The sequence below is a fragment of the Manis pentadactyla genome, chromosome 2, assembly GCF_030020395.1.
Source record: "Manis pentadactyla isolate mManPen7 chromosome 2, mManPen7.hap1, whole genome shotgun sequence".
In the NCBI taxonomy this organism is placed as follows: domain Eukaryota; kingdom Metazoa; phylum Chordata; class Mammalia; order Pholidota; family Manidae; genus Manis; species Manis pentadactyla.
In genome coordinates, this window is record NC_080020.1 from 78,004,035 (window position 1) to 78,018,252 (window position 14,218).

Consider the following 14,218-nt stretch of genomic DNA (forward strand, 5'->3'; position numbering starts at 1 on the left):
TATTGCATATTATATTGAACTTTACAGAATTTAATAACAGGTAATATATCTGCAATACCCCCAGTAAATTGCTAGCCTAATGTAAGTTTTGGTAGAACTGGCTTAAAACAAATTTGCAAAGCCCTGAAAGGGCACCATTGTGGTGCAGATCTTCCTCCACTTACAATGGGGTTACTTCCTGATAAACCAGTCATGAGTTAAAAATACTGAAGTCAAAAATGCTTTTAATACACCTAACTACCAAACATTGTAGGTTGGCCTAGCTTACCTTAAACATGTTTGGAACTCTTACATTAGCCTACGGTTGGGCAAAATAATCTAACACAAACCTACTTAATAATAAAGGGATGAATATTCCCATATAATTGAGTACTCTACTGAAAGTGTAAAAATTAGTGATAGTATGGGGTGCAGAGTGCTTGTAAATGCATAGGTTTTGATGGCAGGGCCCACAGGGAGCTGTGGCTCACTGCCACTGCCCAGCATGACCAGGGAGTATCGCACCACATCACTAGCCCAGGAAAAGATCTAAATGCTAAATTCAAAGTATGGTTTTTACTGAATGTGTATCTCTTTCCCACCATTGTAAAATTGAAAAATCCTAAGTCAGACCATAACAAGTCAGGGATCATCTGTGGTCGGACATTCCTTTTCCTAGGCCTTTCATGGCAATTTCCTTATTGTCTATTATTACTTAAGTCATATTAGAAATATGTCAGCCCATCCAGGGCAGAGACTCTCTGTGTTAGTTGTTTTTGTCTAGCATACTGCCTGCCACATAGTACGCATGCCATAATATTAATTAAATCAGCAGAGTTACTGATATAATCATTCATAGAGCCAGAAACACCTTCATCTTTTCTCTCTTAAGCATATTAGTTTATTGACTCGAAAATTGCTTTGGGATCCCAAACTCTGCAGTTTCAGGAAAGAAACTTGATAAGGAGGAGCAGCAAGAGGAAGTTTCTTCACAGTTTGTCCTTCTTCAACTGGTGAAAATACCCAAAATGAAAGGAAAACAATTAGTTTTTTCAGTAGTAATAATAGTTTCTAGAAGCAGATTATCCATCTTCCATTGGGAACTGTCTCTTTTCTCATCACTGTTCTCCTTAGTGGATTAGTTTAGAAACATTACTGCCAGAGTTTGGTGCACGCTTTTGCTTTTTAGTATTGCAACCACATCATGGCAGGTAGTGAAGGAAAACAGCTGGGTTAAGGAAAACTATACACCTATTAAGGGTCAAAAGAGTGAAATTATAGCTCAGATAATCTTAATTTTCTGTGAAAGTTACCCAATTTTTAAGGGAAATCCATGCTCTTGGTATTTTTGAAATGTGCTGCCATCTTCATGAAACTTAATTGCTCTAATCAAGGAAAGAAATTCATAACTGGAATCCAAAATGTTTGTGAATGATCACTGTGCACACTGGGTTTGTCCCAATGGGGAAAACAATCACTTCAAGAAATATTCATGCTTGGACTTTATTTTTTTAACAGTCTATTCAAATTTATTTTGGTAATCAAGCCTTTTTTAGGATTAAGGGAGGATGAAGTGATCAATGGAAAATTTCAGGCACTAAATAGTCTGAGTTAACTTAGAAAATATCAGTTAACTAGAAAGCCCCAAAGGGACTAAAATATAAGCCATTCCATGACCCCATAAACAGCTACAGTCACGGTAATATTAGAAAGGGAACTCTTACTATAACAATATTCAGGAAAACTTAAGAAAATGTGTGTTGTTATGAATCTGATATCAATCAACGTTTGTATTCTAGGAAAGAAATTCTTGAGGAGGAACAGAGCTGTGAATTAAATGTTCCTTCTAAACAGTATGGATCTGATAGGTGTCTAGCCATTTACACACAATACATGAGGCTCCCACCAGGTGAGTGCTGGGTGAGTTTACAGACACCTAAACTAGCTTGTTTTTTATTTCATCTCATGGCCACTACCATACTTTATTTCTCTTCATTTTGAAATAGCTAGTTCACATGCTGGCAAAGTCAAGGAGAAGGCTGCTGATTTGTGAAGAGAGCAAAAGAAAGGATTTAATTCAGTTTTACCTGCATCTCTACCTCTATCTGTAGAAACATTCATGATGCATTTACTTGACCAATTTCAATAAAAATATATGTAATGCACATAATTTAGAACTTCACTACTGTTAAGTAGCTGCAACAGGGAAAATAATTCAATCATAATGAATAAGACACAGTTACCAATTTTTTAAAATACGTACATTTTAACACAAGGATCCTTTTCTTCCTTTTCTCTAGTTGAAGTTTTTCAGTAGAACCACAACATATAAAACACTCGAAAGTAGTGTGGTTCTAGTTGAATGGTGAGAAACAATTAACTCTCTCCCCTAAGATCCTAACATATTCCCAGAGACCCCTAAAGCTCCCAGACAGATAGTTTGAAGATCACGAGGCAAGTAACTTGACCTTGAAACCAGGTTCTAGATCTGGCCCAATCACCAGGGCTATACTCGTTTGGAAAAGTAATTTTGTTCCTTTGGGAGCAATTTCCCTTACTTATAGAATGAATGATCTCTAAGAGTCCTTCTAATGCCAATATTTTATTCTGGCTTCTAAATATAGCTATTCACGTTAAGACCTTGCAAAGAAATCTACTGGGAGTAAAATATGAAGAAAGGCACCTATGATTTACATTAGCATTAGAAGCATGTTATTTTGAAATATGATGTGCTTACTTACTCTTGGAAAAAACTATCCAAACCCTCAGGGTCACGTTTCTTGATCTACAATCATTATATTCCACCTCCAACTTAAACCCTAGCACATCACTACACATGAGTGGGAATATTTGTTACCTCACTTGTCTGCAGCCCTCAATATTTTAAGGCTTTAAGATTAAATATGTAATATTGTCAGTATTATGTTAGCAAATTGGCTGGTGTCTCATTTCCACCTGGAAAAGTTTCCATTGTTATTCTATATGAATACTGTATGATTTGGTTAGTGATATTTACTTAGCTAGGTTACAGATTAGTTAAACACATATTTTTATTCTAAAATATGTACTCTCACCTTACAGCCTTTTTCACAAGTTGATTTTCTGTCTCCCTGCACAGCTGTTCTATATTATGTAACTATGTTGTGCAGTATTTGGCATATAAATAAATGTTCAAGTACACCTGGTATAATTAGAAATGCTGTGGGTGTCTAGGAAGCTGTAAGGGCAATGCTGAAGTGATTGGCCAGGCTGTGCAGAAGATCAACACAGGCCTAAGGAATTGGTGGACTAGATAGAGAGGAAGGAAAGTATCAAGGAATTTTATATCCTAGTGCTATTCCAGAGCAATGAGAAGGGTGATAAGGATGGTCAAGGGAGAAGAACAAAAGTCCAGATGTCAGAGGGCGAGAAGAACTGAGTTATAAGTTGCCAGTATAGCTGTGCAGGTGCACTATTGAAGGAGAGTGAAGGAAGGGTTGACCGAAGTCAAGAGAAGGTGGGTGCTTACAGTTTGAATATTTGTACCCCCCCCCCCGCATTCATATGTTGAAATCTTAATGCCCCATGTGGTGGTATTATTAAGAGGTGGGGGTCTTTGGAAGGTGATTAGGTCATGAAGGTGGAGCCTGTATGTTGAATAAAATTAATGCCCTTATAAAAGAGACTGGAGGGGGATTTCTTACTTTCCCCCTTGTGAGGATACAACAAAGTCTCTGACTATGAACCAGGAAGAGGGCTCTCATCAGGCTGCCACCATGCTGGTATCTGATCTTGAACTTCCCAGCCTCCAGAACTGTGAAAAATAAATTTCTGCCATTATCAGTCACCCCATCTATGGCATTTTGTCATAGTAGCCCAAGCTGACTAAGCTAGTGAGTCTGGGAATGTCATGGACCATAAGGAAGGGTCTGAAATGGCTGCAGCAGGACTTCAGAGCATCTGCACAGGAACACACTGCTTCACATGATTACTGCCACATCACCTAAAGCATTCAAGCACAGACCAGATGGCCACCAACAGGTTGGGATTCCCACATCATGTGGGAGGTAGAGGAGATAATTTCCATAGCTCCTTCTTATTCCTAAAATTCTGTTATTTCTACCAGGAAAAAAAAATTATCAGATTAAATTGATCTTGTACAAGGCATAAACATTTATGAGACAAAATGATTCAGTTTATGACAGTTGATAGAATCCGGACCTGAATATTGCCTTTTGAATAAGCCCACCCACCATCTCAGAGAGACCTAGGTGTCATCTTACCTAGGCTACAAGCAATCTCCAGAGGACATGTCAGCAAGCCACAAGCCCACCTTTCCCCTGACCCCTCCCCTCAAAGAGCACACCTAAAACCCTTGGCCATAAAAAGCCTCTTGGCCAGTTAGAGACTTTTTCTTTTGTTCTGCTGGCCAGGACAGGGGGGTCCCTCTCAGGTTCAGCAACAAACCTGCTTGGACTGTTGAGTTTGCATCCCTTTCAACAGTTAACTGCAGATTTGAATGAAGCTTTAAAATGGTAGAATTATAAAGATCCCAAAGTCCTATTTCTCCATTACACAGAAGGGAAAACTGAGGCCCAGGAAGAGTATGCAATTTGCTTAAGGTGATGAGACAAATTTGGTGACTCTGGACTCAGGATTAATCTCTTTTTTCCATTATAGTGTGCTGCTTTTAAGCCATTTAAATTTTTTGCTGATCTGTGAATTGGAGATAATAGATGCCATTAATTGGCCAGATTTGTGTGAACAAAGAAAATTGCAGATTTGAGACAACTGTGCAGATAATCCTGTTTCCTAAGATGCTAAAATGGCTTAGTGAAAATATCCAGATAATTGAAACCTGACCATTTTATTTTAAAAGTATTTTTAATAATAATTACCTCATTCTCCATTTTAGTTTACTAAACGCTTAGTAAATGGAGATACTGGTCTAATCTCTATGGTGTTCCCATAATAAAGGATTCACTTGAGAAGTGCACCAAAGAAAAAAGAGAGAAAGAGGGAGATTAATCAATTTTAACCTCACTGATAATGGAACAAACTTTCCATACATTGCAGAGAACACATCTCATGCAGTACTCTTGCCAAAAATGTTTAACTTGAATCTGATATATACTGTGGGATATTTTACAAAATGATGGGTCTGGATTCTTCAGAAAGAGAATTGTCATGAAAGTTTTTTAAAAGTGGAGGGACTACCAGTAGATGAATGGATAAAGAAGATGTGGTACATATACACAATGGAATATTATTCAGCCATAAGAAGAAAACAAATCCTACCATTTGCAACAACATGGATGGAGCTAGAGGGTATTATGCTCAGTGAAATAAGCCAGGCGGAGAAAGACAAGTACCAAATGATTTCACTCATATATGGAGTATAAGAACAAAGAAAAACTGAAGGAACTAGACAGCAGCAGAATCACAGAACCCAAGAATGGACTAACAGTTACCAAAGGGAAAGGGACTGGGGAGGTGGGTGGGAAGGGAGGAATAAGGGTGGGGAAAAAGAAAGGGGGACTTATGATTAGCATGTATAATGTGGGGGCGCATGGGGAGGGCTGTACAACACAGAGAAGACAAGTAGTGATTCTACAGCATCTTACTACACTGATGGACAGTGACTGTAATGGGGATTGTGGGGGGACTTGGTGAAGGGGGGAGCCTAGTAAACATAATGTTCTGCATGTAATTGTAGATTAACGATAACAACAACAACAACAAAAAAAAGTGGAAGGCCTGTTTTAGATAAAAGAGGACTGAAGAGGCATAGCCACTAAATTCAATGATGTGTGATTCTTGGTAAGATCCAAGTGGGGAAAAAAACTAAAAATTAGATACAGGACAATTAGGGAAATTTGAATGTGGATTATATATATTAGATGATTTTATCAATGTTAATTCTTTGAGTAGGCAATAACATTGTGGCTGCGAAGGAGAATGTCTTTATTCTTAGGAGATACATGCTAAAGGATGAAGGAGTGAAGTGATGATGTCCGCAATATTTCCAGACTGTTTAGCCATAGAAAAGGGGTGGTGAGTGCTCATATTGGGGAGAGATAGAGGGGAAAAAGGGAGAGAGAGAGCATATATGGCAAAATATTAATAATTGGTGATTCTGGGTGGAAGGTATGATGAGGTTTCATTGTATTTGAAATTTTTCAAAATAACAAGTTGGAGGGAAAGTTGAAAGCTCTGTGAGCTGTTTTCCTCCATAAAAAGTATACAGTAGGAAATGAATGAAATGGGAACCTTTATACCTTGTCCAGTAAGTTATTACTTGGCCTGGGCAAGCATCTATTAACAAGACTATTACCAAGCACTTTATAGCACTTGAATAAAATGCTAAACAAATGACAGATCTAGCTGTGTATGTTTCCTAAGGGAGTTTCTCTCCAATCACTTAGGAGTTTAACTTTAGGAACCACACGTTTCAGAAATGATATATGTGAGGAAATCCAACCTGTAGAACTGCAGAACTAAGTTTCCTTAGTCACAACTAATTAGAGGCAGTGAATGTGACCCTCTTTTCTTTTTGCAGAATCCTACCATACCCAAGTAAGTCTACATTTAGCATATAGCACATACTTTATTCCCTAAACTGTAGTTTTCCCCACTCTAACTAGAGAAAGAGTAATCCAGCAGCTAGTGTGCATGAGTGTGTGCGCACGTGCACACATGCCTCCTAAACAAAGGAAGGGTTTCTAATACCCCTGGTGTGTAGCAGGGGTTTGTAGTTGACTAGGGAGATTTCCCTGAGAACATGATACCTGCTGAGCTAGTGTAAGGTGGACAGGGTAAATGGAATTTTGCAAAATGTGGCAGTAGAATGAATAAAAGCAGCTGCTGGCTAATCAGCTTATCCAAAATATGAAGCAAGATTTAATGTTCACAGAATGTCTGTGGGTTTTTTCTCCCCCCACTCTATAATTCCTGTTGTTTTGCCTTTGTTCATTGACAACAATCTAATGACTGTTTCCCTCATATATGAGTCAAGTATTTCTGTGCAGAGAACTAACTAAATATTTCTGAGTTATTCTTTGACAAGAATTATCATGATTGGCTTAGAATAGACAAATCAAGGCTCATCCTTTGAAGCTGGTACAGAGGCTGATGCCAGCTTTCCCTCGAGCACATATCTTCACAGAATCATGTGGATACCTGAGCAAAACAGGCATTCTCTTAGCAAGGAAGAAAGCAAGGGGAATGTTTGTTGCACAGGTGCCCATGGCTGGCTGCTACAAGGAGGGAATCAACTCAATAAATATTATGGAAGACCAAAAAGGTGTTGGAAGGTGGAGGTCAGAAGACAAAAATGCTACTCATGACTCTGGGCTTGCACTTTGGGGAAACTGTGGTGCTATAAACTGAGACAGAAAATACAGCAGGGAAACAGATTTGGGGATAATACAGAAAATTCTGTTTCTGTTAAGTTGAATTTGGATGCCCTTGCAACACCAAGATGTAAATACACAGCAAATATTTGAAGTCCCAGGTAGAACACTGCATTGGATATACAGAGATTGAATGTCACCAGCACTTAGTAAAAATGAAAACCACTTTGTAGTTAGATCACCCAGGGTGAGGATGTAGCAGGAGAAAAGCAGTGGACAGAAGAGGAACCTACGAGAGAGAGAGAAGGGGTAGCTAGGAAGGCTTTAGGGGGACTTAGAGAAGTGTCTGATTTGGAACTTAGCTTTGAGAAGTAAAGTGACAGACATTGTCAAATGTAAAAGAGGTTCAAATAGCCACAGTCTAACGATATCATCAGAGGTCTAGAAATATCACTGGATTTGCCAATATGAAATCACTGGTGACCCAGAGGCAGGAGAATGTGAAGGCAGTAAACAGAGAAGGCGATGAAAGGTGTGGAAGTAGAGCAAATGGTGTAAACTAGCAGTTTGGGAGAAAATGGAAAAATAAAGATGGAGTGTGTTACATAAGGAGGGAAAAATGGAGAAGACATGTGAAGAATAAAGACTTGGAATGGTCCTTAAAACATATAAGGGACCTTAACTTTGCCAAGTAACGAGATTCCCAGGCAGAAATATTAAGGGTCCACATAAGGTTGACTAAGCCAGTACAGACAAAATTTTGTCCAGTAGTGCTTAGCTTCTGAGGGATAAATAAAAACAGTACTATGTGTGTGAGGTATTCTTAGAGAGTACACATACTGACTTATTTAGTCTTCAGAACCATTCCATGAGAGTGATGTAAGGACCAAATTTTGAAAGTAGAGGGGGTTGATCATGGCACTGAGATTTCACAGCTGGATACAGTTTAAGTCCAGGGCTATAAGGGAAGCAAGCCTTTGTGACCTTAGGGCTGAAGTGGGGCTGCAAGAGGACCAGTGGGTAGGGAGGGGAAGAGTTGAGGTTCTGAGGGTCTCTGTGCAATTGACTGGGGTCGGGAGTGACAGAAAGATAGACTTGATGGATTAGGAGGTTGGGGTCAGAAGGCAGGATATTGGAATTTGAGATTTTAGGGGGATTTCAGATTGATTCTACCTGACTTTCATTCCTATCTCTCATATCCAAAATATCCTATCTCTAATATCCAAAAATACATCTAGATCAGTCTCTGGCTGAGTCCCAGCTTTGATGAGTAATCTTGAGCAAGAAATTTAACTTTTGTGAGGCTCTTATTTCTTCAGCTATAGAGAAAATAAAATGCCTTCCTTATAAATTGTGTGAAAACCAAGTGAATTGATGAATATAAGGCACCTACCTTATACTATATCTGGCATACAGTAGATGCTTGATCTAATATACACATTCACTACCACTTTTACACTTGTTATCAACATCATCATCATCATGTATATATAGTTCAGAGAGGCTTTAAGGAAACTGCAAGGGGGCAGCACTCATTGTCTCATTCATTCATCATATACCCTTAAGACTTAGCACAGCATATGGCACGCAGGAGGGAGTCAACGAATGGATGTGGAACCCACATTGCATGCCCTCCATGCAACCAACCCTCCATTTCAAGGGTTGCCTGCTTCTAAGGCCTCTGGGGGAAAACAGTTTTTTCTCATATCTGTTTCTGGTTCAGTCTACATTGAAACCTGCTTCTCTGCTTGACTTCATTGAACAACTATTTATTGAGACCCACATTGCCTCTGGTGCTATTTTAGGAACTAGGGATGTAATGGTACAAACAGCTCTTCCAGAGCTTCTGACCATAGGGAAAGCATCAATGAAACCATCTTACAAATAAATGTAAAATCGTAACTAAGACACGTGCTACTAAGGAAAGGCTATCAGGAGGAGACTGACCTAGTTGGGGAGGTTGGGAAACGTTTCCCTGTGTAAATGATAGTTGAGTTGAGCAAGAGAAAGAATTAATTTAACAAAAAAGGGAGTGAAAGAATTCCCTAGACAAAGGAAAACAGCATATGCACTCTCTGTAAGGGGGCACATCGACTAAGACCTGTGTGTTTGGAACAAAGAGATACAGAAAGTGTGTTGTGCTGGATAATGCCAGAAAGGAAGGTGGTGGCCCCAGCATGCAGGCCCAGAATCTCCACTTACTCTGCCAGTGGTCACCACATAGAAGAATAAGACACCATTTTTCTTGACAAGGTGCTAATCTAGACCAAAGAGAAATGAAGAAAAGGCCTTACTTCACTACTTCCTTAATTCCCCATTCACCACTAGCCCAAGAAGGGAGGAATTTTTATAGACAGTTTGGGAGTAAGGGAAGGGGAAACGTGGTGTAGTTCAGAATAGGGGACAACTGAAAATCAAACAGACACTATTGGTCTTAAAATGTTCCAAGGCCATCCTTCACTACAAACTCAGCTAGGACACTAAACCAAGGCCATCTCCCCTAGGTCTCAACCCCTGGCAACGCAATTGCAGCCATTGTTCCTGCTGGTGTTTGTCTGTTCTCTTTAACCTGTTCAAGGTCAGGTTTTTAAGCATGGCTTCCACCACTGCAGATGAGAGCAAACAGCATGAACGTGCATGAAGACAGCCTCATTTCTTTTTAGTTCATTTCTTCCATCACAGTGAATGACCAAGACTCACAGGTGAGCACACTGTAAACCAGTCAGATGACTTTGTACAACAAAATTCCCTTTAATTAAAAAAAAAAAATCCTGTACCACTTAAAACTTTTCATTCATTTAGTAAACATTTATATAAACATTTATATAGCACTTAAAATGTGCCATCAACTTTCTGAAATACACAAAGATGCATAAATCATGGTCTTTGGCCTGGTAGTGCTAACAAGACAAATCGTTTCAATATGGTATCTTGTGGTGGAGCTATAACTGAGGTGTAACTGTGTTTTGCATGAGCACAGAGGAGAGTAATTCTCCCTGGGGAAGTGGGATGGAGGGACTTCACAGAAGGTAACATTAGAGACATGGCCTTGAAGAATGAATTGGAAGAGAAAAATGAATTCCAGGAAGACAGGGAAGAAGTTGTGTTCTAGCATGAAGAACATGTAGGAAGGCATGTTGGAAAATGCTGGAAAGTCTGTCTAGGGAGATGAACCAGGCAAGATAAAGACAGGTCTTTATGGTCTTAATAAAGCAGTGATGTAACCAAATCAATATCTTAAAATGTATTTCAAAGCTCTAGAGATGCCATTTGTCATTATAGCTGTTTTGAGAAATTTTCCTATGCTGTTATATACACTAGTCAAGAAAAATTCAGCTAGTTGTCCTGGATGTCTAAAGATGACTTTTAGATTTCATCTAGATTGGCATTAGATAAGCCAGCAATAGATTTCTAGCTTGCTCACCTACTACTTATCATGGTCCCAAATTAGAGCACTGGATAGAGACCAGGAAATGATTTTTTTATACAAAATAGGTATGAAATTGGTCTACAGACCCAATAAAATGTAACTATGAAACTAATTCAGAAACTTCAGTCATTACTGATTATCTCTGTGTGGATTATTCACTATTTGGTTTACTCCGTTACTTGTTAAGAATAAGAGCAATCATTTATTGAGTGACTCTGTGTGTCAAAAGCTTTACTTATGTTAATATCTAACCCTCACACCTTCTTCTTTTAAAATTTTTTTATTAGGTATAGTTGACATAATATTATATTAATTTCAGATCAATGACAGTGTATAGATCTAAGTTTATGTATACATAAGCACAAACATATGTATGTATGCGCTTAGATCTAATTACAGATCTAAGCATATGCACATTATGAAATGCTCAACACAGTAAGTATAGTTACCAGCCATTAAAAAGTTATTACAATATTATTGAATATTCCTTATGCTACAATTTACATCACCATGGCTTACTTATTTTATAACTAAAAGTTTATACCTCTTGATCCCCTTCACCTATTTTGCCTATCCACCCCATTTTTCTCCCTCTGGCAACCAGCAGATTGTTCTCTGTATTTTTTATTTGGTTTTGGGGGCTTTGTTGTGGTTATTTGTTCATTTGCTCATTTGTTCTGTGTTTTAGATTTCACATACAAATGAAATCATATGGCATTTGTCTTTTTCTGTCCAACTCATTTTACTTTACAGAAGACCCTCTACAACCATCCATGTCATCACAAAAAGCAAGGTTTCACCCTTCTTGATAGCTGAGTAATATTCCATTCTGTATATGCACCACACCTTCTTTATCCATTTATCAATTTGTGGACATTTAGGTTGCTTCTTTATCTTGGCTTTTGTAAATAATGCTGCAGTAAACATAGGGGTTCATTATTTTCAAATTATTAATTTTGTTTCCTTTGTAAATACCCAGAAGTGAAATTACTGGACTTTATGTTATTTGTTTTTTTAATTTTTTGAGGAACCTCCATACCATTTTCCATAGTGGTTACAACAGTTTACATTTCCACCAACAGTGAATGAGGGTCCATTTTCCCCACATCCTTGCCAGTATTTCATATTTCCTGCTTTTCTTAAACTAGCCATTCTGACTGTCATGAGGTGATAGATACCTCAGTGTGGCTTTAATTTGCATTTCCCCAGTGATTAGTGGTGTGGAGCATCTTTTGGTGTATCTGTTGGCCATCTGTATGTCTTCTTTGGAAAACTGTCTAATCAATTCTTCTGTCCAACCCTCACACCTTCCTGAGGTAGATTTTGTCACTTATGACAGCCAGAAAAAACTAAATTTTATAGAAATTAAGTAGTTCATGCAGAGTGGAGTGATTAGTAGCATGGACTATAACGCCACAAGCTTGTGTTTGAAACTTGGCTTTGCCATTCATCTTGACCTTGGGAAATTTGCCTGACCTCTCCATGGCCAAGGTTCCCCAGCTGTAAAATGGGCATACTGTATCTAAGCACTTAGAAAAGTGAGTAGAATAATTTTTCACTGTTATGATTATTAATGGCCAGATTGAAACTTCTCAGTAACCCTCTGCTTTCAAGTATTAAACAATGCACTGTCCTAGACAAAGGCAATTAGGAAAGAAAATGTGTCATAAAATGATTACAATGCTTCCAGAACCAACAGAGAAATGGCCTCAGGTGAAGTATTTATTTACTTCATGATTTGGGATAATAGAAGGATGACATCCTGAAGCTGTATGTTTATAGGTCTCAAAATTCAGCACATAAAACAATAGCAAAAAAATTAATGAAACCAAGAGCTGGTATTTGAGAAAATAAACAAAATAGATAAACCCCTAGCAGACTTATGAAGAGAAAAAGAGAATCAACACACAAACAGAATCAGAAATGAGAAAGGAAAAATCACGACAGACACCACAGAAATACAAAGAATTATTAGAGAATACTATGAAAATCTATATGCTAACCAGCTGGATAACCTAGAAGAAATAGACAACTTTCTAGAAAAATACAACTTTCCAAGACTGACCTAGGAAGAAACAGAAAATCTAAACAGACCAATTACCAGCAAAGAAGTTGAAGTGGTAATCAAAAAACTACCCAAGAACAAAACCTCCGGGCCAGATGGATTCACCACTGAATTTAATCAGACATTTAGAGAAGATGTAATACCCATTCTCCTTAAAGTGTTCTAAAAAATAGAAGAGGAGGGAATACTTCCAAACTCATTCTATGAAGCCAGCATCACTCTAATACCAAAACCAGGCAAAGACCCCACCAAAAAAGAAAATTACAGACCAGTATCTCTGATAAATATAGATGCAAAAATACTCAACAAAATATTAGCAAACTGAATTCAAAAATACATCAAGAGGATGATACACCATGATCCAGTGGGATTCATCTCAGGGATGTAAGGATGGTACAACACTTAAAAATGGGGACAAAAACCATTTGATGATCTCCATAGAGATGCTGAAAGAGCATTAGACAAAATTCAACATCCATTCATGATAAAAACTCTCAACAAAATGGGTATAGAGGGCAAGTACCTCAACATAATAAAGGCCATATATGACAAACCCACAGTCAACATCAAACTTAACAATGAGAAGCTGACAGCTTTTCACCCAAGATCTGGAACAAGACAGGGATGCCCACTCTCCCTACTTTTATTCAACATAGTATTGGAGGTCCTAGCCTCAGCAATCAGACAAAACAAAGAAATATGAGGCATCCAGATTGGTATAGAAGAAGTCAAATTGTCACTATTTTCAGATGACATGGTATTGTACATAGAAAACCCTAAAGAGTCCACTCCAAAACTACTAGAACTAATATCTGAATTCAGAAAGGTTGCAGGATACAAAATTAATACACAGAAATCTGTTGCTTTCCTATACACTAACTATGAGCTAACAGAAAGAGAAATCAGGAAAACAATTCCATTCACAATTACATCAAAAAGAATAAAATACCTAGGATTAAACCTAACCAAGGAAGTGAAAGACCTATACCCTGAAAACTACAAGACACTCTTAAGAGAAATTAAAGATGACACTAATAAATGGAAATTCATCCCATGCTCTTGGCTAAGAAGAATTAATATTGTCAAATGGCCATCCTGCCTAAAGCGAACTGGAGCAAATAGTTCTAAAATTCATATGGAACCACAAAAGACCCCGAAAAGCCAAAGCAATTCTGAGAAGGAAGAATAAAGCAGGGGGGATCTTGCTTCCCAACTTCAAGCTCTACTACAAAGCCACAGTAATCAACACAATTTGGTACTGGCACAATAACAGACCCACAGACCAGTGGAACAGAATAGAGGTCCAGATATTAACCCAAACATATATGGTCAATTAGTATACAATAAAGGAGCCATGGATATACAACAGGGAAATGATAGCCTCTACAACAGCTGGTGTTGGCAAAAACTGGA

At 38.2% G+C, this 14,218-nt stretch overlaps 1 long non-coding RNA gene across 1 annotated transcript in view; it reads right to left on the reverse strand.

Annotated features, from left to right (window-relative positions):
- Positions 1-883: 883 nt before the first annotated feature.
- LOC130681222 (uncharacterized) overlaps positions 884-14,218 on the reverse strand; it is a 102,377-nt gene continuing 89,042 nt past the window's right edge. The window contains exon 6 of the long non-coding RNA XR_008994307.1: positions 884-989. This is a non-coding gene — a long non-coding RNA (uncharacterized LOC130681222). The remainder of the gene's footprint in view (positions 990-14,218) is intronic.